Here is a 5,903-nt window from a genome sequence, read left to right as displayed (position 1 = left end):
AATAGCCAGGCGGTTACAGAGCAAGGTGATTAGCCTGAGGGAAGACAAAGGCCAGGAGAACTGAGCCCTTACAAAGGATTGAAAGTTCACAAAGGCACGACTCTCTCTGAGTTCACCCGAGGCCCTTTCCACATGTACTTTTCAATAAACTTTTTGCTTTACCCTTCACCTTCTGCCTCCTGGCCTGAATTCATTCTTGACTCAACAGGCAAGGACTAGGGACTCAGACACTAAGTGTTGTCTGGTCTTGGCCCTGTGGTGCAGGAGATAGAACTCCCGTATCAGAAGACTAAGGTCTTGCTTCCAGCTACTGCTTGCTGCTTCTCGCTGTAAACTGCCTGCTTACTACTGCGTGCATCCAAAATCACCTTTGAGCTGTTTTAAAACAGAACTAATGACAACTCACTCTGGTATTCTTGCCTGGAGAATCCCATGGACAGGGGAGCCTGGCAGACCACAGTCTATGGAGTCGCGAAGAGTCGGACACGGCTAAGAAACTAAAGAGCAGCAGCAACAGAAATGGGTGGCACCCATGACCCTGAACCTGGGTGTCCGCCAAGTAGAGCTTGGAGGAAAGGTGCTCGAGTCCTTTGCTAACAGATCATTTCCCCTTGCTCAGCACGTTTTCACCTTGTTTTACGACCTAAGTGTCAGAGCTGGAAGAATGCTTGTGACCCTCAGACCCTCTCACCTCATTGAACAGATGAGATCATTAGGAGGTAAGCAGATCCCAAACCTGTCCCTCCCAGGCCAGCCCTACCACCCCAAAACACCCCAAAACCGGGGTTTGGATGGGGTCTGTGAGGCAGAGCCTTTTCCTCTTCAGCAGGGGACAATGTGATTTGCCATCAACTTTGACAGGACAGGCCCCTATGTTGGAGATAGGAGTGAAAGTAAAGATAAAACCTCAGCCCCAGGGAGCTACAAGGATGAGAAGAAGCGCAGAAGGGAGAAGAAAGCCAGGGCAGGGGCTGAAGGCGGAGCCAGCTTTCACCTCCTGCCCAGAGAATCCCAGGCCCTGACTCTCAGCCACCCTGAGAAGGACAGGGAGAGCTTCCACTCTGGCCCAGAACTGGGAGGCAGAAGAGCCTGCATCCAGCAGGAGCAAAGCAGAAGAAGAAGGCTCACCTGTGTAGGTATCGAGAGGACCTGGGGCAGGGTTAGGAGAGGAGAAGCAGGAGGCTAGGAAGAATTCCAGCTCTGGAAGTGAGCAACTCCAAGAGGGAGGCCCTGCAGCCATCAGGAGGGCACTGTTGCTCAGAGGGCAGCTCTCCAGAGGAAGTTTATCCTGGTTTGGAGCATGAAAGATTTCACATTCAGCAGGTCCCTACTCGCCCGCCCAGACAGACCACAGGGAGCAGAATCAGAAGGATGAGAGGCACTTGTTCTGTGTCCGCTCCCTGCCCTCTCAGACGACTATTGCTTGTATCTTCACTTGGTCTCAGCATCCATGGGTGCTAGGCATCACTGCAGGCACAGGGAATACCGGGGCGAGTGACCCCACAAAGTCCCTGCCCTGAGAGAACGCATATCCCAGTGGAGGCGAGACGGTAAGCAGGCATACAAATGAGAAGACGTATGTCTGTGTTGGGAAGAAACAAGAGGAGAATAACAGACCTAGCGGGTTCCCTGCGCTCTGTTCACTCACCTGTGAGGTGGGACTGACGTCTCCCCAATAGGGCCACGCTGGAACACAGGTGGGGCGTGCTGGGGTCCACGCACACCCGAGGGAGGCGGGTCAAGTGAGGCGATTCAACCCCTGTCGCTCCGGCTTTTTGTTGTGATCAGTATGCACAAAACTCACCGCTGTAAGCACTTTCACGTGGCATCAGGTACATTCACAGTGTTGTACACCCATCAGCACCATCCACCCCCAGTTTTTTCATCATCCCACAGAAACCGAAACCATTAAATGACTCCACACTCCTCCTGCGCCCAGCCCCTGGCAATCTCTGTTTTACTGTCTCTATGAATTTGTTTGTTTTAGGACCTCATGAGAGTGGAATCACTCACATGAAAGTTTGCCCTTTCATGTCTAACATTTCCCTTAGCTTCATCTAGAAGAGGAATCGTTGGATCATACAGTAATTCTGTGTTTGGCTTTTGGAAGGAGCTCTCTCTTTTCCAAAGTGACAGCACCGTTTTCCATTCCTATCATCAGTGCACAAGAGTTCCAGTTTCTCTACATACAGCCTATGCCTATTATTTTCCTTTGTTTTGTTTTTGTTTTTTTTTTAGTAATAGCCATTCAAGTGGGCGTGAAGTGGTCTTTTGCTCTCTGTTACATTATCACAGTGAATACTGTCAGAATGTTCCCTGCACACATGCTCGCGGCATGCCTGCTCCGTGCATCGTTTATAGTTTGTCCAGGGCTGTGTGCACCAGTCTCTAACTCTGCACCCCACGGCTAATTTAAGGCATCACCAAAGGCAGTCCCAAATGCATAACTGTCTCTACGTTTCCTTCCACTGAAAAAGAGGTAACAGAGGACTGGCAGCCTGTGTGCAAAGCCTGCTATTGCGTCACTGTCAGGCCGCGGGTGTGTAAGAGCCAGTTCCAGCTCTCTCCTCCCCTCTCGCCCCACCACTCCTGCGCACAGTAAACCCAGTGCCCGGGAGGAAGGCAAGGACAAGGGCAGCTCACCCAGGCTTCACACTCATATTTATGGTGCTCTATTTCAAAACAACTGGAACTGATGTGACAGGGTAAGGAACAGGCCAAATATAGAGCCTTGAAACAGACAGACTCTCCAGGTCCCCCAGATCTGATCCTCCATGATCCTCAAGCTCAAACAATAAATAACACGTGTCCTGGAGCAGAACACACAAGTGTAATTTATATCTCAAAATCCAAGCAAGTTCCAAACAGCAGCCAAGCCTACAGATATAAATCCCAACTCATTCATAAGCTGACATTCCATGGTCTGAAAAAATACAATGAGCAAGAAGGTGCTTTCCTGGGTAAGAGCACACACGGCCAGGTCTTGAACTCCCAGGGAGGAGCGCTTCCAGGGGCTTTGTCGAGAACAAGGCAGTGACTGGGGGGAAATGTCCATGCCCTTGGCTACAGATCGTCTTCACATTCAGCAGGTTTCCATCTCGTCTCACAGTCTCAGAGTAACAAAGCTGGGGGACGCTGACGACCCTCAGACCCTCTCACCTCATCACACGGATGAGATCATTGAGGCCCAGCTTTCTATGAGGTAAGCAGCCCCAAGCCTGTCGCTCGCAGGCCAGCCTCTCGGCTTCAATACATCCTCCAACATCTCTTAAGGGCAGCACCCCCCCTTGCTCAAATGGGCAACTCGGAGATCATTGTTGACAAATCTGTTTTGTTTTTCTTTCAAACTGACATTTGAGACCCAGCTGATTCTTTTATCAAGAGAAAAACACTGACATGCCAAGGGGTGGGCTCGAACATGAGACCGCTTCACTGGAAGCATGGAATACATCATCACGCCATGGCGGGCCCCAAAGGAGAAAAGCCAAATGCTGATCATAAAGCAACTGGAAATTGAAACTCCCACTGTGAGATAGGAGAAACTTTCTCGGAATAAGGAAAGCCAGCTCCCTAGAGGTACACACACACCCAAAAGCTCCGGGACCAGAGAGACGGAGCCAGTCCATGGGGAGACCCACAGCTGTCCTGAGCGGCAGCTGCTCCTCTGCTCCTGAGTGACCTGTGCTCAGGGTTCCCTCCCAACTCTCATACTGGGGTGTCCCAGAGCCTTTCTCCTGCTACAGGTTTCCTTGGTTTGGACAAGAATAACAGCCAGTTTAACAGAGGACAAATAAATATTCGCCAAGTACTGCTCCATGCCAGGGCTGGGCTGGGGGCTTCATGTCTCGAAATTAAAAGGTGAGGACCTCCCTCCCTACAGATGGAGGTTGGAGCTGAATCTCGAGACCACACACAGCGGGCAGAAACAGCTCTGTGCCCATTAGACCCGGCCTCCAACCCTGGCTGATTTCTAACGCCCAAAAGCCCAGGCTGATCTCCTTGGGTTTAGGGCACTGAGGCAGGCTGCTCATTTTGTTGTTGCTGTTGTTCTTTTCTTTCCCAATTGATTCTAATGTGCAGTCAGGATTGGGCTTTCCTGGTGGCTCAGATGGTAAAGAACCTGCCTGCAATGCGAGAGACCAAGGTTTGATCCTTGAGTCGGGGAGATCCCCCAGAGAAGGGAATGGCTACCCACTCCAGTATTCTTGCCTGGAGAATTCTACAGTCTACGGGGTTGCAAAGAGTCAGACATGCCTCAGCAGCTAACACTTTAGCGTTAAGATAGACAGCCACTGTCAGACCAGCAGTTCTTGATGTTGCCTGCACATTAACGTTACCCAAGAAGCTTAAAAAAAAAGGTGCTGAGCCTGAGTCCCTCCCACCCCCAACCTCCCTATGATCTGCTTGAATGGACATGAGGTGACCTGGGCATCAGGATGTAACAGGTCCTCAGGATGATTCCTCTGTGCAGTCAAGTATAAGATCCAATGTCTTAGGTGATACTTAGGGGGAAAGAGTCTGGGTTTCTCAAAAAGTCCAAGGATCCCATTATCTGGGTGCTTAACCCTGTTCTCCAGGATCAAAGTCTCTGGTTTCACCTGTTCCTCAGACACCCTTTCACACAGAGAACCCTGCAGCCAGCACTGCAGAGCTTCAGCCAGCCTGTGTCCTTGCCCGGAGCCCCGTCTGAGGCTCTTCCCCTGCATCTCAGTTCCCACATCCCCGTGTTGTGAGCCCAGATGGCATCCCAGAGACCCTGCCAGAGGCTTTTCAGTTCCTCCTAGCCAATTTTCTGGGTTGTGTTACTTATTCAAGGCATCAGCAGCCTGACTGCTGAGGAAATGAAGCGCAGTCCTCCAAGGAGTCCCCAGAGTGACTGAGAAGCACTGGCATCCTAAGAAGCCCTCACTGGTCATCATGCACAAGGCAGGGAGAGTCCAGCCCAGGTGCACAGCAAGGCTGGGAGGACGGCTGAGCCAGAGCCCAGGTCTCAGCAGAGCCACCCGCAGGGCTTATTAAGCCAGCCTGGAAAGAGGTTTGAGGATCTAGAGTGCTGAGGCATGTGGTGAATGTCATCATCAAGAGGAGGAAGGGGTCTGGCCCCACCCAGCCTCCTTCCCAGCCAGGGACAGAGCCCCTCAAAGCCAGCAAGGAGTTTCCTGTCCCCTGGCCAACCATGGCTGACATGGCCCAGCAAGTCTCAGACACGCACATCAGTGGCTGTGGATGATGTGGGGCTGGGCCCGTTCAGGGCAGTGTCCCCTCTCACCAAGGCCTGCACATCTGTGACTTCAAGTGCTTCCTGGAAACCACGTCTCCTAAGGAGTCTCCCTGGATAAGACCAGCCCTCTCATTTCTCTCCCAGGGCACTCAGATCATGCAGCTCTTCTAATCGTTAACTGTACACAACGTCATTCTCCTCTGTACCACCTGGCAGTGGGCCTTCCATATATAGGCTTTCTATAGATCATATTGACTGGTACGTAATTCCAGTGTACTTGTAGGTTACAGAATCAATTATTTAGCAACATGCATACTGTGGTGAAAAAACGTTTTTCTGTACATGCTTAACTATATAACTTGAAGGATTTACTCTAGTATGTTAGATTAAACAATCTGGAAGGAGGTACTTTCTTAATTTTTATCCCTATTTCTTTTTTCAAAATGCATTTTCATTTTTGTCCAAGTGAAAAAAAAGTAACCAGGCTTAATTCAATTCAGTTCAGTTCAGTTGTTCAGTCATGTCTGATTCTTTGTGACCCCATGGATTGCAGCACACCAGGCTTCCCTGTCCATCACCAACTCCTGGAACTTGCTCAGACTCACGTCCATCGAGTCGGTGATGCCATCCAACCATCTCATCCTCTGTCGTCCCCTTCTCCTCCTGCCTTCTATCTTTCCCA

Source organism: Bison bison, unplaced genomic scaffold, assembly GCF_000754665.1.
Source record: "Bison bison bison isolate TAMUID 2011002044 unplaced genomic scaffold, Bison_UMD1.0 scf7180017864341, whole genome shotgun sequence".
NCBI lineage: Eukaryota > Metazoa > Chordata > Mammalia > Artiodactyla > Bovidae > Bison > Bison bison.
This window is presented reverse-complemented; position numbering follows the sequence as displayed.